Here is a 26897-nt window from a genome sequence, read left to right as displayed (position 1 = left end):
TACCCCTACAGTCAAGTATAGAATAGGCATCTTTTTAAGTAGCTTGGTTAAAGTGTGGGTTATTTTCAGATATGTGGATGGTTGGATCACTTATTTTATGAGAGAATGGATGCGTGATAAGTGATTGGAATGCACATGTTGTGAGCCTTTTTGCACACTGAAATTGAACTCTAATAGGATGTGCCATTGGGTTATCCTTCTTGTAGTGCAATGGTTATTGACTAAGTAGAGAAGCACCAACTAATGGTCTACAAAAAATACAAATTTGTTTGCCAAAAGATGATAGTGGTATTTCTTTATAGCATCCACCATTAAGAGTTCTTCCCTTTCTATGATGGTGTAGTTTCAACATTGTTCAACGGGTAGGGATGGAAAAGCTGACAGGGAAATCCATATCATACTCTCTTGGTTGTACCAAAGCATAGTTAAGTGAAAAAGCCAAGTGTTCTATATGGGGATGCCCATTGATTTATTTTGAGATATTTTATTTTGGATGCACCTTTTATTTATATCATCTACCCCAAGATTAATGTGTTTAATCAAGCTGTGTGCACTAGTATGATGTCCACCAAGATTAATGTGTGTAATCAGCTATGTGTGCTGGTATGATATGGTTTAGGGTTTAGAGCTCGTGACCCTACCGAGATACCAAATTTCTCTTCCTATCTTGGGGGCCAATGGGTAGTACCCAATTGAGTTCGTCTATGTATGGGGACATGAATAGTAGTGTGGAGGAGAGTGTCTTCAAGTGAGAGTGTGGAAGTTTAAATATAGATAGCATAGTCTTACATTTGTATAGTGAGCAACAGGCTTACGTGATTTAGTATGAATGAATTTTTGAAGTTCCTTATACTATGTAGCATGCCTCTAATCTAGAAAGTGAGTAGTTTACTGTGTTGCTTCTTGTATTGAGCCTTTGGGTATTTTCTATAATATTAATGCTTATGGACTCTCTCTCTCTCTCTCTCTCTCTCTCTCTCTCTCTCTCTCTCTCTCTCTCTCTCTCTCTCTCTCTCTCTCTCTCTCTCTCTCTCTGCTCAAGAGCTATAAAATCATACAAGATGTTATCCTCATCAGCATAGCCTAGATGCTGTCTCTGCTTAAGAGTTGTAAAATGTTAATGTACGTTTCATGGTTCTACCTCTCATCCAATCAGCATAGCCTAGATGTTGTCTGGACTCTACTCTACATAGCAAAAAGCCAACCAAGGCTCCAGATTGGTGTGATGCTAGCCACCACCTTATTACATTAGGCATAGTCAGATAGCATGGCTAGCAGATATGCCAAATACAAGATTTGCCAAATAGGCTATATGCTACACGGGGGCTGTTATCTCATAATGGTCCACAAGTAGGATCTTTCACTCCATAATACCTTAAAACTCAAATTGCACTACAATAGGGATAGATAAGAATAATGTATTACAGAAGTCATACAATAGATGATAAAGCCCCATGCCCATGTGCTTCTATAAAGGAAGCTTCAATGGCTAATCTAGATTTAAAAAGATGAAGGCTATATGTTAGTAGAAGCTAGGGAGTAAAATAATGAATTGTGTAGAGAGATGGGCTGATCGTGTATCTACATATAGGCGTATAGACAGGACTCTATAGGTCCACGATCATAGTCAGTGTCACGATCAGTTCGACGGTGTAGACTCATCAGCCCATAAAGATAAATCGCTAGTCATTTTTTGCACCTCTCATGGCCATTGGGGACCCAAAACATGGTTCATCCAAAAGTATTGGGGTTTGGTATTTTGTTGCATGCTCCAATTGGTTGCATGGTGTATGCTAGACCTTTTGGGTGGTAGTATCCATTTTTTCCATTGCCCTTCATAGTAGAAAACTTGTGTGCCCAGAGCATAAATTTTGGAACTTATCGATGTTGCTAGGGACTGATAGGTGGTCTTGATTCTGCAAGGTTAGAAATGCTAGCAATATTGGTGCGAGCTGGATTAGTTATCAGAGAGGCCACTTGTGTCGAGGGGCTAAGGGGGTTTTTGAGATAGTGAAGGTTGATTCTCCTTAGGCAAGGCTTTTAATGAATCTTGGTCACTTACCCCTACAGTCAAGTATAGAATAGGCATCTTTTTAAGTAGCTTGGTTAAAGTGTGGGTTATTTTCAGATATGTGATGGGTTGGATCACTTATTTTATGGGAGAATGGTTTTTTGGTATTAACGTTTGACAAGAAATGGGCTCCTAATCTTCTATAATCAGTGCAGTTTCCTGTCTGACGGCTAGTTGCAAGGTAGCACTTTATGAATCCTAGTCTATTTGGCATTGATTGTGCCCCATTCATCCTAGTCTATTTGGCATTGATTGTCTCTCATCCATCCTCATCTTCTATAATTAGTGCAGTTACCTGTCTGATGGCTAGTTGTAAGGTAGCACTTTGCGAACCCTACTCTATTTGGCATTTATTGTGCCCCATTCATCCTCATCATAGGATCACTTCTTCTTCATGCATGGTACCTACCTGGAGGCATAACGTAAAACTTCCCTTCCAAGGGGTTATTTCCAATGTGAAACATACCAGTGAATGATCGATCCTTTGCATGAGGTTTTGAATGTGTCTACTCCTTCAACTCGTGTGTTTGTGGAGTGGATGTCAACAAATATCTGAAGCGCACACCAAGCTACACAGGACAGTAGGTTATGTCTAGCACCCATGTCGTGACCCATGAGCTTGCACGAGGCTATTTTCTTTGTGGTCCCATGAATGTTTGTGTGCTTCACCTCCTAGTCCTCCTCTTCTAAGTCATCGACTCAGGCCATGTCCACCCATTTTGCGACATTTCTTGTCTATTCTCTAGCTTCTTGCTGGCCTTTACATTTTAGTGCACCTTCTTTTATTTTCTCTTCTTTCTTTTGATGAATAACCTTTAAGACATTCATAGTTAAAGGACCATAGTAGCGTCCAAGTTTGCTACCGTTTTGAAGAATCCTTGTATTTCCATAGTGCAGTGATCCTTACGGGGTCAGTTTGCACACGAGGAATGGTCCAATACCTTTAAGACGTTCATAGTCAAAGGACCGTAGTAGCGTCCAAGTTTGCTACCCTTGAAGAATCCTTGTATTTCCACACTACAGTGATCCTTGTGGGGTGAGTTTGCTCAAGGATATCAACTTTTTTTTACGGTGGTGTCTGCCAAGAAATATTTGTTCAGCTTCGGCTGAGTGGGCTTGCTCAAGGATATCAACAGATTCGAATTCCTAAGGATTGTGCCTCATGATCCTATCTTGGCATAACCCTACATTTAATTGGTAAGGAGCGGTACCTTTTTGATAAGGCACCATGCTCTCTCTATCTTGATTTTTGAGGAGTCTCTATTGGGGAAAACTAGTAGCCAAATAATGGGCAATCTCTTCGGCCCGTTCCAAAACAACGTAGAGTTTGAATAGTAGCGCGTCAGGTTGTTCGTCTACTCCAACCGGTGGTTCTTAATTGGAGATGCGTGATAAGTGATTGGAGTGCACATGCTGTGAGCCTTTTCGCACACTGAAATTGAACTCTAATAGGATGTGCCATCGGGTTATCCTTCTTGTAGCGCAATGATTATTGACTAAGTAGAGAAGCACCAACTAATGGTCTACAAAAAATACAAATTTTTTGCCAGAAGATGATAGTGGTATTTCTTTATAGCGTCCACCATTAAGAGTTCTTCCCTTTCTATGATGGTGTAGTTTCAACATTCTTCAACGGTTAGGGATGGAAAAGTTGATAGGGAAATCCATATCATACTCTCTTGGTTGTACCAAAGCATAGTTAAGTGAAATGCCAAGTGTTCTCTATGGGGACGCCCACTGATTTATTTTGAGATATTTATTTTGGATGCACCTTTTATTTATATCATCTACCCCAGGATTAATGTGTCTAATCAAGGTGTGTGCACTAGTATGATGTCCACCAAGATAAATGTGTGCTGGTATGATATGGTTTAGGGTTTAGGGCTCGTGACCCTACAGAGATAGTAAATTTCTCTTCCTATCTTGGGGGACAATGGGTAGTACCCAATTGAGTTCGTCTATGTATGGGGACAGGAATAGTAGTGTGAAGGTGAGTGTATTCAAGTGAGAGTGTGGAAGTTTAAATACGGATAGCATAGTCTTACATTTGTATAGTGAGCAACATGCTTACGTGATTTAGTATGAATGAATCCTTATACTATGTAGCATGCCTCTGATCTAGAGAGTGAGTAGTTTAGTGTGTTGCTTCTTGTATTGAGCCTCTGGGTATTTTCTATAATATTAATGCTTATGGACTCTCTCTCTCTCTCTCTCTCTCTCTCTCTCTCTCTCTCTCTCTCTCTCTCTCTCTCTCTCTCTCTCTCTGCTCAAGAGCTGTAAAATCATACAAAATGTTTCATGGTTCTATCTCTTATCCTCATCAGCATAGCCTAGATGCTGTCTCTACTTAAGAGCTGTAAAATGTTAATGTACGTTTCATGGTTCTATCTCTCATCACATCAGCATAGCCTAGATGTTGTCTGGACTCTACTCTACATAGCAAAAAGCTAACCAAGGCTCCAGATTGGTGTGATGCTAGCCACCACCTTATTACATGAGGCATAGTCGCATAGCATGGCTAGCAGATGCTGACTGAGTGGTCGATATGCCAAATACAAGATTTGCCAAATAGGCTATATGCTACACGGGGGGCTGTTATCTCATAATGGTCCACAAGTAGGATCTTTCACTCTTAAAACTCAAATTGCACTACAACAAGGATAGATAAGAATAATGTATTACAGAAGTCATACAATAGATGATAAAGCCCCATGCCCATGTGCTTCTATAAAGGAAGCTTCAATGGCTAATCTAGATTTAATAAGATGAAGGCTATATGTTAGTAGAAGCTAGGGAGTAAAATAATGAATTGTGTAGAGAAATGGGCTGATCGTATATATCGACAGGACTCTATAAGTCAACGATCATAGTCAGTGTCACGATCAGTGCGACGATGTAGACTCATCAGCCCATAAAGATAAATTGCTAGTCATTTTTTGCACCTCTCATGGCCATTGGGGACCCAAAACATGGTTCATCCAAAAGGATTGGGGTTTGGTGTTTTGTTGCATGCTCCAATTGGTGGCATGGTGTATGCTAGACCTTTTGGGTGGTAGTATCCATATTTTCCATTGCCCTTCATAGTAGAGACCTTGTGTGCCCAGAGCATAAATTTTGGTACTTATCATGAAAATATCGATGTTGCTAGGGACTGATAGGGCCCATAGCATAGATTTTGGTACTTATCATGAAAATATCGATGTTGCTAGGGACTGATAGGTGGTCTTGATTCTGCAAGGTTAGAAATGCTAGCAGTATTGGTCCTAACTGGGTTAGTTATCAGAGAGGCCACTTGTGTCTAGAGGCCAAGGGGGTTTTTGAGACAGTGAAGGTTGATCCTCCTTAGGCAAGGCTTTTAATGAAGCTTGGTCACTTACCCCTACAGTCAAGTATAGAATAGGCATCTTTTTAAGTAGCTTGGTTAAAGTGTGGCTTATTTTCAGATATGTAATGGGTTGGATCACTTATTAAAGCTCAAAGATAGAGATATCAAAGTCAGGGACATGGTTTTCATGTATAGCACAAAACCAAAACTGTAAGTTAAAGTGTAAAGGGATTGGACCATTCCTTGTGTGCAAACTCACCCCACAAGGATCACTGTAGTGTGGAAATACAAGGATTCTTCAATGGTAGCAAACTTGGAGGCTACTACGGTCCTTCAACTATGAACGTCTTAAAGGTATTGGAACATTCCTCGTGTGCAAACTCACCCCGTAAGGATCACTGCACTATGGAAATATAAGGATTCTTCAAAATGGTAGCAAACTTGGATGCTACTATGGTCCTTTAACTATGAATGTCTTAAAGGTTATTCATCAAAAGAAAGAAGAGAAAATAAAAGAAGGTGCACTAAAATGTAAAGCCCAGCAAGAAGCTAGAGAATAGATAAGAAATGTCGCAAAATGGGTGGACATGGCCTGAGTCGATGACTTAGAAGAGGAGGACTAGGAGGTGACATAACCTACTATCCCGTGCAGCTTGGTGTGCGCTTCAAATATTTGTGTTGTTGACATCCACTCCACAAACACAGGAGTTGAAGGAGTAGACACATTCAAAACCTCATGCAAAGGATTGATCATTCACTGGTATGTTTCACATTGGAAATAACCCCTTGGAAGGGAAGTTTTATGTTATGCCTCTAGGTAGGTACCATGCATGAAGAAGAAGTGATCCTATGATGAGGATGAATGGGGCACAATAAATGCCAAATAGAGTAGGGTTCGCAAAGTGCTACCTTACGACTAGCCATTGGACAGGTAACTGCACTAATTATAGAAGATGAGGATGGATGGGACACAATAAATGCCAAATAGACTAGGATGAATGGGGCACAATCAATGCCAAATAGACTAGGATTCGTAAAGTGCTACCTTGCAACTAGCCGTCGGACAGGGAACTGCACTGATTAAAGAAGATTAGGAGCCCATTTCTTGTCAAACGTTAATACCAAAAAACCTTTCTCAAATAAAATAAATGATCCAACCCATCACATATCTGAAAATAACCCACACTTTAACCAAGCTACTTAAAAAGATGCCTATTCTATACTTGACTATAGGGGTAAGTGACCAAGCTTCATTAAAAGCCTTGCCTAAGGAGGATCAACCCCCCTTAGCCCCTCAACACAAGTGGCCTCTCTGATAACTAACCCAGCTAGCACAAATACTGCTAGCATTTCTAACCTTGCAGAATCAAGACCACATATCAGTCCCTAGCAACATCGATATTTTCATAATAAGTACCAAAATTTATGCTCTGGGCACACAAGGTTTCTACTATGAAGGGCAATGGAAAAAATGGATACTACCACCCAAAAGGTCTAGCATACACCATGCCACCAATTGGAGCATGCAACAAAATACCAAACCCAATCCTTTTGGATGAACCATGTTTTGGGTCCCAAATGGCCATGAGAGGTGCAAAAAATGACTAGCAATTTATCTTTATGGGCTGATGAGTCTACACCGTCGCACTGATCGTGACACTGACTACGATCATGGACCTATAGAGTCGTGTCTATATGCCTATGTAGATACACGATCAGCCCATTTCTCTACACAATTCATTATTTTACTCCCTAGCTTCTACTAACATATAGCCTTCATCTTATTAAATCTAGATTAGCCATTGAAGCTTCCTTTATAGAAGCACATGGGCATGGGGCTTTATCATCTATTGTATGACTTCTGTAATACATTATTCTTATCTATCCCTGTTGTAGTGCAATTTGATTTTTAAGGTATTATGTAGTGAAAGATCCTACTTGTGGACCATTATGAGATAACAGCCCCCCTGTAGCTGTAGCATATAGCCTATTTGGCAAATCTTGTATTTGGCATATCGACCACTCAGTCAGCATCTGCTAGCCATGCTATCCGACCTAATGTAATAAGGTCGTGGTTAGCATCACACCAATCTGGAGCCTTGGTTTGCTTTTTGCTATGTAGAGTAGAGTCCAGACAACATCTAGGCTATGCTGATGTGATGAGAGGTAGAACCATGAAACATACATTAACATTTTACAACTCTTAAGCAGAGACAGCATCTAGGCTATGCTGATGAGGATAAGAGATAGAACCATGAAACATCTTGTATGATTTTACAGCTCTTGAGCAGAGAGAGAGAGAGAGAGAGAGAGAGAGAGAGAGAGAGAGAGAGAGAGAGAGAGAGAGAGAGAGTCCATAAGCATTAATATTATCGATTGCCCATTATTTGGCTACTAGTTTTCCCCAATAGAGACTCCTCAATCAAGATAGAGAGAGCATGGTGCCTTATCAAAAAGGTACCGCTCCTTACCAATTAAATGTAGGGTTATGCCAAGATAGGATCATGAGGCACAATCCTTAGCAATTAGAATCTGTTGATGTCCTTGAGCAAGCCCACTCAGCCGAAGCTGAACAAATATTTATTGGCAGACACCACCGTAAAAAAAAGTTCTATTAGTGGGTTTGTGATGGCCCACTTTGTTCAAAGATGCAGCTAAATTTGTGAAACTCTTTGATGAATATCAACAATTTGTTGAGGTCCACAACCACGATAAAATTCCCTTGCACTTTGTATTGTCTCTATAACCATTTGTTAAAAGATGGGGCATTGACTTTGTTGGAATGTTTAGTCCACAATCGTGATAAAATACCCTTGCACCTTGTAGTGTCTCTATAACCATTTGTTGAGAGATGGGGCATTGACTTTGTTGTTGGAATGATTAGTCCAATAGCTCGAGGAACGCAAGCGCCATTTATCATTGTGCTAATGAACTACTACACCAAATGGGTTAAGGCCCATGCTACCACCACAAAGGCTGATGCCAGGGCAAAAGCCAAATTCTTTTGCAATATAATTACTAGATTTGGGTATCCCACTCGCAGTAACTAGCAAGCGATAGATGGACTCACTTCATCAACGATGTAATCAAGTTCTAATTGATTAAATTCACGATAGCACATTACCAATTCTCAGCTTACTACCCCAAGATAATGGCCAGGCTAAGAGCACCAATAAGATTATATGTGCTATCTTGCCCAAGTTAGTGGAAGCCTCATGTAATGTGACTGGGAACGAAAGTTACCAGCAAACTGGCCTACAAGGTAGCTGCCCATCCACATGACATTTTTTTAACTTGATATACAAAACAAATGACATCATGCCTATGGATTTCTTTGTACCCAGATTAACAATCACCGTCAAGAAAAGATTGATAGAAAATATACTGACCAATCGATTGTTTGAACTTGAATGATTAAAAGAAGCCAAACTGCACACTGTCTACAGAATGATAGAAGGTTGAGGTGCAAGGAATGAATGGTTTAATAAAAAGCTCAAAGACAAAGATATCAAAGTCAGGGACATGGTTTTCATGTATAGCACAAAACCAAAAGTGTAAGTTAAAGTGTAAAGGGATTGGACCATTCCTTGTGTGAAAACTCACCCCACAAGGATCACTGTAGTGTGGAAATACAAGGATTCTTCAATGGTAGCAAACTTGGACGCTACTACGGTTCTTCAACTATGAACGTCTTAAAGGCTATGAATGTCTTAAAGGTATTGGACCATTCCTCATGTGCAAACTCACCCCGTAAGGATCACTGCACTATGGAAATACAAGGATTCTTCAAAACGGTAGCAAACTTGGACGCTACTATGGTCCTTTAACTATGAATATCTTAAAGGTTATTCATCAAAAGAAAAAAGAGAAAATTAAAGAAGGTGCACTAAAATGTAAAGCCCAGCAAGAAGCTCGAGAAAAGACAAGAAATGTTGCAAAATGGGTGGACATTGACTAGGTCGATGACTTAGTAGAGGAGGACTAGGAGGTGAAGCACACAGACATTCATGGGACCACAAAGAAAATAGCCTCACGCAAGCTCATGGTCCCGACATGGGTGCTAGACATAACTTACTGTCCCGTGCAGCTTGGTGTGTGCTTCAAATATTTGTTGACATCCACTCCACAAACACAGGAGTTGAACGAGTAGACACATTCAAAACCTCATGCATAGGATCGATTATTCACTGGTATGTTTCACATTGGAAATAACCCCTTAGAAGGGAAGTTTTATGTTATGCCTACAGGTAGGTACCATGCATGAAGAAGAAGTGATCCTGTGATGAGGATGAATGGGGCATAATCAATGACAAATAGACTAGGATTCGTAAAGTGGTACCTTGCAACTAGCCGCTCGACAGGGAACTGCACTGATTATAGAAGATTAGGAGCCCATTTCTTGTCAAACGTTAGTACCAAAAAACCATTCTCCCATAAAAAAAGTGAACCAACCCATCACATATCTGAAAATAACCCACACTTTAACCAAGCTACTTAAAAAGATGCCTATTCTATACTTGACTGTAGGGGTAAGTTACCAAGCTACTTAAAAAGATGCCTATTCTATACTTGACTGTAGGGGTAAGTGACCAAGCTTCATTAAAAGCCTTGCCTAAGGAGGATCAACCTTCACTGTCTCAAAAACCCCCTTAGCCCCTCGACACAAGTGGCCTCTCTGATAACTAACCCAGCTAGCACCAATACTGCTAGCATTTCTAACCTTGCAGAATCAAGACCACCTATCAGTCCCTAGCAACATCAATAAGTACCAAAATTTATGCTCTGGGCACACAAGGTTTCTACAATGAAGGGCAATGCAAAATATGAATACTACCACCCAAAAGGTTTAGCATACACCATGCAACCAATTGGAGCATGCAACAAAATACCAAACCCCAATCGTTTTGGATGAACCATGTTTTGGGTCCCCAATGGCCATGAGAGGTGCAAAAAATGACTAGCAATTTATCTTTATGGGCTGATGAGTCTACACCGTTGAACTGATCGTGACACTGACTATGATCGTGGACCTATAGAGTCTTGTCTATATGCCTATATGTAGATACACGATCAGCCCATTTCTCTACACAATTCATTATTTTACTCCCTAGCTTCTACTAACATATAGCCTTCATCTTATTAAATCTAGATTAGCCATTGAAGCTTCCTTTATAGAAGCACATGGGCATGGGGCTTTATCATCTATTGTATTACTTCTGTAATACATTATTCTTATCTATCCTTGTTGTAGTGCAATTTGAGTTTTAAGGTATTATGGAAAGAAAGATCCTACTTGTGGACCATTATGAGATAACAGCCCCCGTGTAGCATATAGCCTATTTGGCAAATCTTGTATTTAGCATATCAACGACTCAGTCAGCATCTGCTAGCCATGCTATCCGACTATGCCTAATGTAAAAAGGTGGTGGCTAGCTTCACACCAATCTGGAGCCTTGGTTAGCTTTTTGCTATCTAGAGTAGAGTCCAGACAACATCTAGGCTATGCTGATGTGATGAGAGATAGAACCATGAAACGTACATTAACATTTTACAGCTCTTAAGTAGAGATAGCATCTAGGCTATGCTAATGAGGATAAAAGATAGAACCATGAAACATCTTGTATGATTTTACAGCTCTTGAGTAGAGAGAGAGAGAGAGAGAGAGAGAGAGAGAGAGAGAGAGAGAGAGAGAGAGAGAGAGAGAGAGAGAGAGAGAGAGAGAGTGTCCATAAGCATTAATATTATAGAAAATACCCAGAGGCTCAATACAAGAAGCAACACAGTAAACTACTCACTCTCCAGATCAGAGGCATGCTACATAGTATAAGGAACTTCAAAAATTCATTCATACTAAATCACGTAAGCATGTTGCTCACTATACAAATGTAAGACTCTGCTATCCATATTTAAACTTCCACACTCTCACTTGAATACACTCTCCTCCACACTACTATTCCTGTCCCCATACATAGACGAACTCAATTGGGTACTACCCATTGGCCCCCAAGATAGGAAGAGAAATTTGTTATCTCGGTAGGGTCACGAGCTCTAAACCCTAAACCATATCATACCAGCACACATTTATCTTGGTGGACATCATACTAGTGGACACACCTTGATTAGACACATTAATCTTGGGTAGATGATATAAATAAAAGGTGCATCCAAAATAAAATATCTCAAAATAAATCAATGGGCGTCCCCATAGAGGTTACACTTGGCTTTTTCACTTAACTGTGCTTTGGTACAACCAAGAGAGTATGATATGGATTTCCCTATCAACTTTTCCATCCCTACCCGTTGAACAATGTTGAAACTACACCATCATAGAAAGGGAAGAACTCTTAATGGTGGATGCTATAAAGAAATACCACTATCATCTTTTGGCAAACAAATTTGTATTTTTTGTAGACCATTAGTTGGTGCTTCTGTACTTAGTCAAGAAGCATTGCACTACAAGAAGGATAACCCGATGGCACATCCTATTAGAGTTCAATTTCAGTGTGCAAAAAGGCTCACAACATGTGCATTCCAATCACTTATCATGCATCCATTCTCCCATAAAATAAGTGATCCAACCCATCACATATCTGAAAATAACCCACACTTTAACCAAGCTACTTAAAAGGATGCCTATTCTATACTTGAGTGTAGGGGTAAGTGACCAAGCTTCATTAAAAGCCTTGCCTAAGGAGGATCAACCTTCACTATCTCAAAAACCCCCTTAGCCCCTCGACACAAGTGGCCTCTCTGATAACTAACCCAGCTAGCACCAATACTGCTAGCATTTCTAACCTTGCAGAATCAAGACCACCTATCAGTCCCTAGCAACATCGATAAGTACCAAAATTTATGCTCTGGGCACACAAGGTTTCTACTATGAAGGGCAATGCAAAATATGGATACTACCATCCAAAAGGTCTAGCATACACCATGCAACCAATTGGAGCATGCAACAAAATACCAAACCCCAATCGTTTTGGATGAACCATGTTTTGGGTCCCCAATGGCCATGAGAGGTGCAAAAAATGACTAGCAATTTATCTTTATGGGCTGATGAGTCTACACCGTCGAACTGATCGTGACACTGACTATGATCGTGGACCTATAGAGTCGTGTCTATATGCCTATATGCAGATACACGATCAGCCCATTTCTCTACACAATTCATTATTTTACTCCCTAGCTTCTACTAACATATAGCCTTCATCTTTTTAAATCTAGATTAGCCATTGAAGCTTCCTTTATAGAAGCACATGGGCATGGGGCTTTATCATCTATTGTATGACTTCTGTAATACATTATTCTTATCTATCCTTGTTGTAGTGCAATTTAAGTTTTAAGGTATTATGGAGTGAAAGATCCTACTTGTGGACCATTATGAGATAACAGCCCCCGTGTAGCATATAGCCTATTTGGCAAATCTTGTATTTGGCATATCGACCACTCAGTCAGCATCTGCTAGCCATGCTATCCGACTATGCCTAATGTAATAAGGTGGTGGCTAGCATCACACCAATCTGGAGCCTTGGTTAGCTTTTTGCTATCTAGAGTAGAGTCCAGACAACATCTAGGCTATGCTGATGTGATGAGAGGTAGATCCATGAAACGTTACAACTCTTAAGTAGAGACAACATCTAGGCTATGCTGATGAGGATAAGAGATAGAACCATGAAACATCTTGTATGATTTTACAGCTCTTGAGCAGAGAGAGAGAGAGAGAGAGAGAGAGAGAGAGAGAGAGAGAGAGAGAGAGAGAGAGAGAGAGAGAGAGAGAGAGAGAGAGAGAGTCCATAAGCATTAATATTATAGAAAATACCCAGAGGCTCAATACAAGAAGCAACAAAGTAAACTACTCACTTTCTAGATTAGAGGCATGCTACATAGTGTAAGGAACTTCAAAAATTCATTCATACTAAATCACGTAAGCCTGTTGCTCACTATACAAATGTAAGACTATGCTATCCGTATTTAAACTTCCACACTCTCACTTGAATACACTCTCCTCCACACTACTATTCCTATCCCCATACAAAGACGAACTCAATTGGGTACTACCCATTGGCCCCCAAGATAGAAAGAGAAATTTGTTATCTCGGTAGGGTCACGAGCTCTAAACCCTAAACCATATCATACCAGCACACATAGCTGATTACACACATTAATCTTGGTGGACATCATACTAGTGCACACAGCTTGATTAAACACATTAATCTTGGGGTAGATGATATAAATAAAAGGTGCATCCAAAATAAAATATCTCAAAATAAATCAATGGGCGTCCCCATAGAGAACACTTGGCTTTTTCACTTAACTATGTTTTGGTACAACCAAGAGAGTATGATATGGATTTCCCTATCAGCTGTTCCATCCCTACCCGTTGAACAATGTTGAAACTACACCATTATAGAAAGGGAAGAACTCTTAATGGTGGATGCTATAAAGCAATACCACTATCATCTTTTGGCAAACAAATTTGTATTTTTTGTAGACCATTAGTTGGTGCTTCTGTACTTAGTCAAGAAGCATTGCACTACAAGAAGGATAACCCGATGGCACATCCTATTAGAGTTCAATTTCAGTGTGCAAAAAGGCTCACAACATGTGCATTCCAATCACTTATCATGCATCCATTCTCCCATAAAATAAGTGATCCAACCCATCACATATCTGAAAATAACCCACACTTTAACCAAGCTACTTAAAAAGATGCCTATTCTATACTTGACTGTAGGGGTAAGTGACCAAGCTTCATTAAAAGCCTTGCCTAAGGAGGATCAACCTTCACTGTCTCAAAAACCCCCTTGGCCTCTCGACACAAGTGGCCTCTCTGATAACTAACCCAGCTAGCACCAATACTGCTAGCATTTCTAACCTTGCAAAATCAAGACCACCTATCAGTCCCTAGCAACATCGATATTTTCATGATAAGTACCAAAATTTATGCTCTGGGCACACAAGGTTTCTACTATGAAGGGCAATGGAAAAAATGGATACTACCACCCAAAAGGTCGAGCATACACAATGCCACCAATTGGAGCATGCAACAAAATACCAAACCCTAATCCTTTTGGATGAACCATGTTTTGGGTCCCCAATGGCCATGAGAGGTGCAAAAAATGACTAGCAATTTATCTTTATGGGCTGATGAGTCTACATCGTCGCACTGATCGTGACACTGACTATGATCGTGGACATATAGAGTCTTGTCTATATGCCTATGTAGGTATACGATCAGCCCATTTCTCTACACAATTCATTATGTTACTCCCTAGCTTCTACTAACATATAGCCTTCATCTTATTAAATCTAGATTAGCCATTGAAGCTTCTTTTATAGAAGCACATGGGCATGGGGCTTTATCATCTATTGTATGACTTCTGTAATAGATTTTTCTTATCTATCCTTGTTGTAGTGCAATTTGAGTGTTAAGGTATTATGTAGTGAAAGATCCTACTTGTGGACCATTATGAGATAACAGCCCCCCGTGTAGCATATAGCCTAATTGGCAAATCTTGTATTTGGCATATCGACCACTCAGTTAGCATCTGCTAGCCATGCTATGCGACTATGCCTAATGTAATAAGGTGGTGGGTAGGATCACACCAATCTGGAGCCTTGGTTAGCTTTTTGCTATATAGAGTAGAGTCCAGACAACATCTAGGCTATGCTGATGTGATGAGAGATAGAACCATGAAACGTACATTAACATTTTACAGCTCTTAAGTAGAGACAGCATCTAGGCTATGCTGATGCTGATGTGATGAGAGATAGAACCATGAAACGTACATGAACATTTTACAGCTCTTAAGTAGAGACAGCATCTAGGCTATGCTGATGTGATGAGAGATAGAACCATGAAACGTACATTAACATTTTACTGCTCTTAAGTAGAGACAGCATCTAGGCTATGCTGATGAGGATAAGAGATAGAACCATGAAACATCTTGTATGATTTTATAGCTCTTGAGAAGAGAGAGATAGAGAGAGAGAGAGAGAGAGAGAGAGACAGAGAGTCCATAAGCATTAATATTATAGAAAATACCCAGAGGCTCAATACAAGAAGCAACACACTAAACTACTCACTCTCTAGATCAGAGGCATGCTACATAATATAAGGAACTTCAGAAATTCATTCATACTAAATCACGTAAGCATGTTGCCCACTATACAAATGTAAGACTATTCTATCCGTATTTAAACTTCCACACTCTCACTTGAATACACTCTCCTTCACACTACTATTCCTGTCCCCATACATAGACGAACTCAATTGGGTACTACCCATTGGCCCCCAAGATAGGAAGAGAAATTTGCTATCTCAATAGCGTCACGAGCTCTAAACCCTAAACCATATCATACCAGCACACATTTATCTTGGTGGACATCATACTAGTGCACACACCTTGATTAGACACATTAATCTTGGGGTAGATGATATAAATAAAAGGTTCATCCAAAATAAAATATCTCAAAATAAATCAATGGGCGTCCCCATAGAGAACACTTGGCTTTTTCACTTAACTATGCTTTGGTACAACCAAGAGAGTATGATATGGATTTCCCTATCAGCTTTTCCATCCCTACCCGTTGAACAATGTTGAAACTACACCATCATAGAAAGGGAAGAACTCTTAATGGTGGATGCTATAAAGAAATACCACTATCATCTTTTGGCAAACAAATTTGTATTTTTTGTAGACCATTAGTTGGTGCTTCTCTACTTAGTCAATAAGCATTGCACTACCAGAAGGATAACCCGATGGCACATCCTATTAGAGTTCAATTTCAGTGTGCAAAAAGGCTCACAGCATGTGCATTCCAATCACTTATCACGCATCTCCAATTAAGAACCACCGATTGGAATAGACGAACAACCTGACACGCTACTATTCAAACTCTACGTTGTTTTGGAACGGGCCGAAGAGATTGCCCATTATTTGGTTACTGGTTTTCCCCAATAGAGACTCCTCAAAAATCAAGATAGAGAGAGCATGGTGCCTTATCAAAAAGGTACCGCTCCTTACCAATTAAATGTAGGGTTATGCCAAGATAGGATCATGAGGCACAATCCTTAGGAATTCGAACCTGTTGATGTCCTTGAGCAAGCCCACTCAGCCGAAGCTGAACAAATATTTCTTGGCAGACACCACCGTAAAAAAAAGTTCTATTAGTGGGTTTGTGATGGCCCACTTTGTTCAAAGATGCAACTAAATTTGTGAAAGTCTGATGAATATCAACAATTTGTTGAGGTCCACAACCATGATAAAATTCCCTTGCACTTTGCAGTGTCTTTATAACCATTTGTTAAAAGATGGGGCATTGACTTTGTTGGAATGTTTAGTCCACAATCGTGATAAAATACCCTTGCACCTTGTAGTGTCTCTATAACCATTTGTTGAGAGATGGGGCATTGACTTTGTTGTTGGAATGATTAGTCCAATAGCTCGAGGAACGCAAGCGCCATTTATCATTGTGCTAATGAACTACTACACCAAATGGGTAAGGCCCATGCTACCACCACAAAGGCTGATGCCAGGGCAAAAGCCAAATTCTTTTACAATATAATTACTAGATTTGGGTATCCCACTTGCAGTAACTAGCAAGCGATAGATGGACTCACTTCATCAAACGATGTAATCAAGTTCTCATTGATTAATTCACGGTAGCACGTTACGAATTCTCAGCTTACTACCCCAAGATAACGGCCAGGCTAAGAGCACCAATAAGATTATATGTGCTATCTTGCCCAAGTTAGTGGAAGCCTCATGTAATGTGATGACTGGGAACGAAAGGTACCAGCAGAGCTGGCCTACAAAGCCGCCCATCCACATGACATTTTTTCAAATTGATATACGAAACAAATGACATCATACCTATGGATTTCTTTGTACCCAGATTAACAATCACCGTCAAGAAAAGATTGATAGAAAATATACTGACCAATCGATTGTTTGAACTTGAACGCTTAAAAGAAGCCAAACTGCGCACTGTCTACAGGATGATAGCTGAAGGTTGAGGTGCAAGGAATGAATGGTTTAATAAAAACCTCAAAGACAAAGATATCAAAGTCAGGGACATGGTTTTCATGTATAGCACAAAACCAAAAGTGTAAGTTAAAGTGTAAAGGGATTGGACCATTCGTTGTGTGCAAACTCACCCCACAAGGATCACTGTAGTGTGGAAATACAAGGATTCTTCAATGGTAGCAAACTTGGACGTTACTACGGTCCTTCAACTATGAACGTCTTAAAGGTATTGGACCATTCCTCGTGTGCAAACTCACCCCGTAAGGATCACTGCACTATGGAAATATAAGGATTCTTCAAAATGGTAGCAAACTTGGACGCTACTATGGTCCTTTAACAATGAATATCGTAAAGGTTATTCATCAAAAGAAAGAAGAGAAAATAAAAGAAGGTGCACTAAAATGTAAAGCCCAGCAAGAAGCTAGAGAATAGACAAGAAATGTCGCAAAATGGGTGGACATGGCCTGAGTCAATGACTTAGAAGAGGAGGACTAGGAGGTGAAGCACACAAACATTCATGGGACCACAAAGAAAATAGCCTTGTGCAAGCTCATGGTCACGACATGGGTGCTAGACATAACCTACTGTCCCGTGCAGCTTGGTGTGCGCTTCAAATATTTGTTGACATCCACTCCACAAACACAGGAGTTGAAGGAGTAGACACATTCAAAACCTCATACCAAGGATCGATCATTCACTGGTATGTTTCACATTTGGAATAACCCCTTGGAAGGGAAGTTTTATGTTATGCCTCCAGGTAGGTACCAGGCATCAAGAAGAAGTGATCCTATGATGAGGATGAATGGGGCACAATCAATGCCAAATAGAGTAGGGTTCGCAAAGTGCTACCTTACAACTAGCCATCGGACAGGTAACTGCACTAATTATAGAAGATGAGGATGGATGGGAAACAATCAATGCCAAATAGACTAGGATGAATGGGGCACAATCAATGCCAAATAGACTAGGATTCGTAAAGTACTACCTTGCAACTAGCCGTCGGACAGGAAACTGCACTGATTATAGAAGATTAGGAGCCCATTTCTTGTCAAACGTTAATACCAAAAAACCATTCTCCCAAAAAATAAGTGATCCAACCCATCACATATCTGAAAATAACCCACACTTTAACCAAGCTACTTAAAAAGATACCTATTCTATACTTGACTGTAGGGGTAAGTGACCAAGCTTCATTAAAAGCCTTGCCTAAGGAGGATCAACCTTCACTATCACAAAAACCCACTTAGCCCCTTGACACAAGTGGCCTCTTTGATAACTAATCCAACTAGCACCAATATTGCTAGCATTTCTAACCTTGCAGAATCAAGACCACCTATCAGTCCCTAGCAACATCGATAAGTACCAAAATTTATGCTCTGGGCGCACAAGGTTTCTACTATGAAGGGCAATGGAAAATATGGATACTACCACCCAAAAGGTCTAGCATACACCATGCAACAATTGGAGCATGCAACAAAATACCAAACCCTAATCCTTTTGGATGAACCATGTTTTGGGTCCCCAATGGCCATGAGAGGTGCAAAAAATGACTAGCAATTTATCTTTATGGGCTGATGAGTCTACACCGTCGAACTGATCGTGACACTGACTATGATCGTGGACCTATAGAGTCGTGTCTATATGCCTATATGTCGATACACGATCAGCCCATTTCTCTACACAATTCATTATTTTACTCCCTAGCTTCTACTAACATATAGCCTTCATCTTTTTAAATCTAGATTAGCCATTGAAGCTTCCTTTATAGAAGCACATGGGCATGGGGCTTTATCATCTATTGTATGACTTCTGTAATACATTATTCTTATCCATCCCTGTTGTAGTGCAATTTGAGTTTTAAGATATTATGGAGTGAAAGATCCTACTTGTGGACCATTATGAGATAACAGCCCCCGTGTAGCATATAGCCTATTTGGCAAATCTTGTATTTGGCATATCGACTACTCAGTCAGCATCCTGCGAGCCATGCTATCTGACTATGCCTAATGTAATAAGGTGGTGGCTAGCATCACACCAATCTGGAGCCTTGGTTAGCTTTCTGCTATGTAGAGTAGAGTCCAGACAACATCTAGGCTATGCTGATGTGATGAGAGGTAGAACCATGAAATGTACATTAACATTTTACAACTCTTAAGCAGAGACAACATCTAGGCTATGCTGATGAGGATAAGAGATAGAACCATGAAACATCTTGTATGATTTTACAGCTCTTGAACACACACACAGAGAGAGAGAGAGAGAGAGAGAGAGAGAGAGAGAGAGAGAGAGAGAGAGAGAGAGAGAGTCCATAAGCATTAATATTATAGAAAATACCCAGAGGCTCAATACAAGAAGCAACACAGTAAACTACTCACACTCTAGATCAGAGGCATGCTACATAGTATAAGGAACTTCAAAAATTCATTCATACTAAATCACGTAAGCCTGTTGCTCAGTATACAAATGTAAGACTATGCTATCCGATTTAAACTTCCACACTCTCACTTGAATACACTCTCCTCCACACTACTATTCCTGTCCCCATACATAGACGAACTCAATTGGGTACTACCCATTGGCCCCCAAGATAGGAAGAGAAATTTGCTATCTCAATAGCGTCACGAGCTCTAAACCCTAAACCATATCATACCAGCACACATAGCTGATTACATACATTAATCTTGGTGGACATCATACTAGTGCACACAGCTTGATTAAACACATTAATCTTGGGGTAGATGATATAAATAAAAGGTGCATCCAAAATAAAATATCTGAAAATCAATCAACGGGCATCCCCATAGAGAACACTTGGCTTTTTCACTTAACTATGCTTTGGTACAACCAAGAGAGTATGATATGGATTTCCTTGTCAGCTTTTCCATCCCTACCCGTTGAACAATGTTGAAACTACACCATCATAGAAAGGGAAGAACTCTTAATGGTGGATGCTATAAAGAAATACCACTATTATCTTTTGGCAAACAAATTTGTATTTTTTGTAGACCATTAGTTGGTGCTTCTCTACTTAGTCAATAAGCATTGCACTACAAGAAGGATAACCCGATGGCACATGCTATTAGAGTTCAATTTCAGTGTGCAAAAGGCTCACAACATGTGCATTCCAATTACTTATCACGTGTAAGGTTCCTCCCTTTAAAAATGGGAGAAACACTTAAGATAGTCCGCTAAGTCTTATCTTGGGAAAAATTTCCTATTCATCGACACCTTGACCCTGTAGAGATTCAAGGATACGATTTATAGGTATGACCTAGCTCTATCCCGCAGGGGGAGCGTGATCTTCTAAACATCAAATCACCCATAGGGCAATTGATCAAAAATTGGGCAACTACTAGACTTGATTTCTAGAGACAACGCTTTTTTCCTCATCTTTATGCAAGGCACAGCCGCCGCCGCCGCTAGCCTAGTCTTCTAGAATAGAGTTGCCCAAGAACCTAACTATCTAACGTAGGGCTTTCACTTAATCTGTTAGAAAGCTACCCGACTAATCGGGTCCACCCGTCCGTAGGATGGTGCCGTCAGGGCATTCCATCCTCCCACTGTCCACCCTACTCACGCATCAATTTGTTTTCTAATTAATACTACCACACTGTTTGACATAAATAAACATTCCTTAATTAGGGCCCTTCTTCACAAGGTTCGTTAAAACAGCCTTCTTACACAATACAATCATACCAAAGCCCAGATGTAATTATATAAAAAGTTTATACATGAATCCATTTCCATACAAGCCAAACCGGCTCTCTTATTCTTATTCTGTCGATGATCTAGAATTCGGCCTTCCAGCCTCTACATGCTGGGCAAAATCCTACGGGACCATACACCTCATCGTCGGCCGCTGGCGAGGACTCAAGCCGGCCTGTCGCCCTCTCAGGCTCCATCGCTCGATCCTCCCGCCCCTCAGAGGGATGTCTGCACACTAGGGTGGGCTTATTTACCGCACTAGCCTGGGCCCTCAGAACTAGGTAGCCTCATAATCTCTCGCCTCAATCGGCGATCCTTATTCTCCCAAAGGTATGAGGGATACCTTGGGCCATTTTCGGGCTTTGCTAACGACGCCGCCCGGCTACACAAGCACGGAACGGAGTTAGCGTTGAAGCCAAAAAAAAAATCTTGAATTCTAAAGATAACAACTTCAATGCAATTTACTAAATATAGCATTCACAATTCATGAAGATAACAATTTCAACGCAATTTATCGAATACAACATCACATAATTTGTAACTTCATATAATTTTTTTGTCCTCATTTTAAAAGGAAAAGACACCATTCATTAATACTAATTTAAGGAAAAATCTCTTCTTTTGAAAATTAACCAAGCTAACCTGGCCACCGTTTCCTTGAGGGGCTTGAAAAGGGAGGACTGGAGCCGCATTGGGCGCATCTTCCCCCATCTCGTGGTTACGTGCTCCTCTTGAGGCAATATTTTGTCGTCTCCGAGATGAGGCCATCTTAGGCGTCGCCTTGTAGAGCTCGCTGTTGCAATCGAAACGCTTCAGTCGGATCTGAATTTCGAGCTCGTTTGCTCACCGTATGAGCAAAAGAATATGGCGAACGAACCCTCGCTTGAGTCAAAAAACCCTTACTAAAGTCTACGCAAATAGGGGGGGGGGGGATTATGAAATGTCCTTAAGGGCAAAGGCAAAAAACGTGAAGAGGGCTGGGAGGGGTTGCTGCAAGCCTCTCTGTAAGTCTATTCACACCGCGGGGGGGGGGGGGGGGGGAGAAGAGTTAAGGACACTGGCTCCTAGCAAGAGGGGCATGGAGGAAAATTGGCTTATCTGAAAAGAGCCAAATGAGGGGGTGTGAGAGGGGTGGCTGCAAGGACAGTTGTACTTGCAGCAAGTACGCTACACAGGGACGGACGGCGGTACGGACAGGGTATACGCTACACAAAAATGTGTGTCGTCTGTGGAGCACCCCGGGGGTTTATATACCTGAGGGGTGAGGGTACGGGCGCTGCGCAAAGCAAGGACGAAAGGACGGTATACCTTCAAAGGCTATGGATCAGTGGCCTGCATGGGTCTAGGGGAAAGGTACGGTGTCGGTTGTCCGGGAAAGGAGTGGTACGCATGTACCTTATCTGGTCTGGGGCAGCATGGGTGTCCACGTAAGGGTACGTGTGGACCATACAGTGGACGGCCGTCCTTTGGTTCTTGGGCGGCCATTGTACGGGCACCCTAGTAAGTGTGTATGGACCAAATTTTGAGGCGGGGTACCCAAATTTGGGGCGCCCGCTTCGATTTGTGTGCCGGACTGCCCCGGGGGGCGAAATTTTTTTTTTTGTCCGAGAGGTTCTCCTGGTCGCAGGGGTTCAAACCGTTCGTCAATCGGATGTGCGGTCGTGCATTTATTAAGGTTTAAAGGTCGTCGTTTTTTAACTAAAATGATTGAAATTAGCGTATAGGCTTGATTCGGTGTCTGTTTTGGATGCTGTAAAATCCTATATTAGGGTAAAATCGTGTAGATTCCAAATTTGGGCTCAGAATTTGAAGATTCCAAGTAGAAATGACTCAAATAATAAAATCATTGATATTTATACCATAAAAACTCATAATTACATGGACATTTCTTTATTAGTGAAGATGGGTACGTTACATCCTTCCCCCCTTAAAGAAATCGAGATGTCCTCATCTCGTCATGAATTGGGGATAATCCTTTAAGAGTGTAGCTTCGTCTTTCCAAGTTGCATCCTCTTCAGGGTAATCTTTCCACTGAACTAGATGTTCTACAAGAGTTCTGTTTCGGAGTTGCCTTTCCCTAGAATCTATGATGCTACTGGGCTGTAATTCAAGGACTCCTTGAGTAGTGATTACAACTTGTTCATCATCAAGAATATGATCGAGACTGGGGACATATGGTTTTAACAAACTTACACGAAATACATTATGGACTTTGATATGGGCTGGGAGTTGGAGTTTATAGGCACTTCTACCTAGACACTTGATAACTGTATAAGGACCACAATACCTAGGGCTGAGCTTCTTATATTTCCCAAGTGATAGAGAACTTCGTTTGGGTCGCACTCGTAGAAGAACTTTGTCTCCTTCCTTGAAGATCCTTTCAGACCTCTTGTTGTCAGCATAATGCATTTGTCGATCTTGGGCAGCTTTAATATCCTTTTGGATTGCCTTGGTTTGTTCCTCCATTTCTTCCAGCATTTTCCTGGATGCCTCAACTCTTATGGTTGGATCAGAGAAATTTAGAGGAGACAGGCATTCTTGCCCATAGAGTGCCTTGAATGGTGACATTCCTATGCTTTGATGATAAGATGTATTGTAGGCAAATTCTACCAGAGGAAGGTATTAAATCCACCTTCTTGGTTCCCGTCCACAATATGCTCTGAGAATGTCTTCAATTACTTGATTGACTCTCTCAGTCTAGCCATCGGTCTCTGGATGATAAGCTGTGCTAAAGCAAAGTTGAGTTCCCAGAGCTTGAAATAAAGACTGCCAAAATTTTGAGGTGAAGTCAGAATCCCGATCACTTACTATCCTTTTTGGGAGACCATGAAGTTTGAGGACTTTCTTGATGAATATTCGAGCAACATCAGAAGCTTTGAAGGTCTTCTTTGCTGGTATAAGGTGAGCTACTTTGGTAAGTAAGTCCACTACTACTAGAATGGAGTCATATCCTCCTTGAACAGTGGGGAGACTTGTGACAAAATCCATACTAATGCACTCCCACTTCATTTGGGAAATATCTAATGGTTGAAGTTTTCCAGGCATCTTGACCCTTTCAGCTTTGATCCTTTGGCATGAGAGACATTGCTTCAAGTACCGAAGCACATCATTTTTCAAGCCTGCCCAATGAAAGCTCCTTCTTACAGCATTTAAAGTTTTTGCATAACCTGGGTGTCCTGCAGGGCTATCATGAGCTTCATGGAGGATTAGTTTCTTTAAAGCAGGATCCTTAGGGATACATAGCCTGTGAGATTGAAGTAGAGGCTTCCTTCATGAGTGGAGTATCCCTTGATTAGATTCTTCTCTTTCTCTGAATGTCCCCCTTCTTCTACTAATTTTTTCATCCTCTGATAATCTGGATCATGAGATGAGACTTCTTCTACCTTGACCAATATGGGATTATTTGGCATTGAAACTACATTCAAGAAAGATTTACGGCTAAGTGCATCTGCTACCACATTATCTTTCCCAGGGCGGAATTTGATGTCGAAATCATATTCTTGTAGAATTTCAATCCATCTCCTTTGCCGCATGTTGAGGTTAGGCTGGGTGAAGATCCACTTTAGACTTTTGTGGTCAGTTTTACAAGCTAGAATTTGCCTTCCAAGAGATAATGTCTCCATAATTTGAGGCAATGAACAACTGCTAAGAGCTCCAAATCATGGGTGGCATAGTTTGCTTCATATTGCTTCAGCTTGCGGGAAGTATAAGCGACTAGTCTTCCTTCTTGGCCTAAGACACCACCAAGTGCTAGACTACTAGCATCGGTAACCACTTCAAATTCCTTGGAGAAATCAGGAAGCTTTAAGACTGGGGCAGAAGTAATAATGACTTTCAGCTGATCAAAGCTGTTTTGATGGATTGGCAGCCACACTATTTTGCAATCCTTCTTAAGAAGATCTGTCAAGGGTGTAGCTACCAAGGCATAATCTTTGATAAAAATCCTATACCAACCCGTGATTCCCAAGAACCCACGAACTTCACGAACTGATTTAGGGAGTGGCCATTCTAGAATATCCTTGACCTTGGCGGGGTCCACTGAGATGCCATCCTTGGAGACGATGAATCCAAGATACTCAATTTGATGAGTAAAGAAGGTACATTTTCTCTTCTTGGCATAGAGTTTGTGTCTGCGCAGCAATTGCAAAACTCTACGCACATGCTCCTCATGCTTTTCCATTGATTTGGAGTAGATTAAGATGTCATCAAAGAAAACAAGCACAAACTCATCCAAGTACGGGCGGAATATATCGTGCATTAGGCGGTTGAAGGTTGCAGGAGCATTGGTTAACCCGAATGACATTATAGTAAACTCATAGTGGCCATAATGGGTATTGAAGGCTGTTTTGGGTATATCTGCTTCCTTGACTTTGATCTGATAGTAACCAGACCTCAAATCTATTTTTGAGAAGACTTTGGCCCCATGAAGCCTATCAAGAAGTTCATCGATGCGAGGGATAGGATACTTATTCTTGACAGTGACTTGATTGAGCTATCGATAATCTATGCAGAGGCAGAGAGTCCCGTCCTTCTTTTTTTGGAAAAGAACAGGTGCTCCCCACGGAGAGCTACTGGGGCGTACAAATCCTTGTTCAATGAGTTGGGAAAGTTGCTCCTTAAGTTCAATGGCTTTAGGAAGGGACATTTTATAGGGAGTTTTTGAGACGGGTTGAGCTCCAGGGATCACCTCGATTTCATGGTTGACTTCTCGAGGAGGCGGTAACCCTGTAAGCTCGTCAGGGAAGATGTCAGAGAATTCTTGGAGCAGCCAAGAGGGTTCTGTCTCCATACTAGGTTCAATGACTTTGTTGAGTTTGACTAAGAAAACTTGCTGACCCTTACGTGTTCCCTTGAGAAGATGTTTTGCCTTGACTACCCTAGACTTAGGTTTTCCTGTGATCCCCTGAACAGATATTACTTGGCCATGCTCAATTTCAAAAGTGATACTCCCCTGGTTACAATGAATGCTAGCTTTGTTTGCAATTAACCAATCCATCCCAAGGATTCCATCATAAATTCCTAGTGGCAAGACTCTAAAATGACCATGAGTTTTGCTCATTACCCAGCTCAAAATCAAGCTTTCCTATAGAGTGGTGAGATACTACTTCCTTCCCACTGGCTAACTCTACAATCATTTTTCTAGCTGTTTTTTGACTTAAGTTTAATTTTTGCAAGCACCTAGGAGAAAGGAATGAATGGGTACTGCCACAATCAATCAAAAGCTGAAATGGCTTACCGTGATGAGTGGCGGGGGTTTGGATTACACCAAATTGTTTATTCGGACCTTGGTGTTCTACTGCCGCATGGACGATGGCGCGCTCTTCTTCAGCCGTTTCCAAGGTCGGTTCTTCACTTATAACACAGGCAGTTCTAGCAACTGCTCCTCCGCGGCCTCTGCCACGGCCACTGCCTCTTGCACCTTGGTGGGTAGGGGTTCCACGGCCTTGATTTCCTCTGTTACCTTGGGGAAATGATGTTGCCATCTTGGGACAGTTGGCTCTAAAGTGTCCCGGCTCATTGCACTCAAAACACAGAGGGCCTTCTCTGGAAGAAGCAGCATACGAGCGGGGGGCAAAAGAGTTGCCTTGTCACCCTTTGTTGTAGTAGGGGAAATTTTGTTGAGGTTTCTTGTAGGGTTGATCTTTAAGGTTTGCCTCAGGGTAAGATCTCTTTTGATTCTTCGGTTTGTTAGCCTTCATTTCTTTCACAAGGGGCTTTGCTCGTATGAGAGCATCCTGTAATGTGCTTGGCCTCATTGCTTCAAGGC

Source organism: Cibotium barometz, chromosome 25, assembly GCF_041138505.1.
Source record: "Cibotium barometz isolate CiBa-2024 chromosome 25, ASM4113850v1, whole genome shotgun sequence".
Taxonomy (NCBI): Eukaryota; Viridiplantae; Streptophyta; class Polypodiopsida; order Cyatheales; family Cibotiaceae; genus Cibotium; species Cibotium barometz.
The sequence above is the reverse complement of the archived record's forward strand: the minus strand, read 5'-3'. Positions refer to the sequence as shown.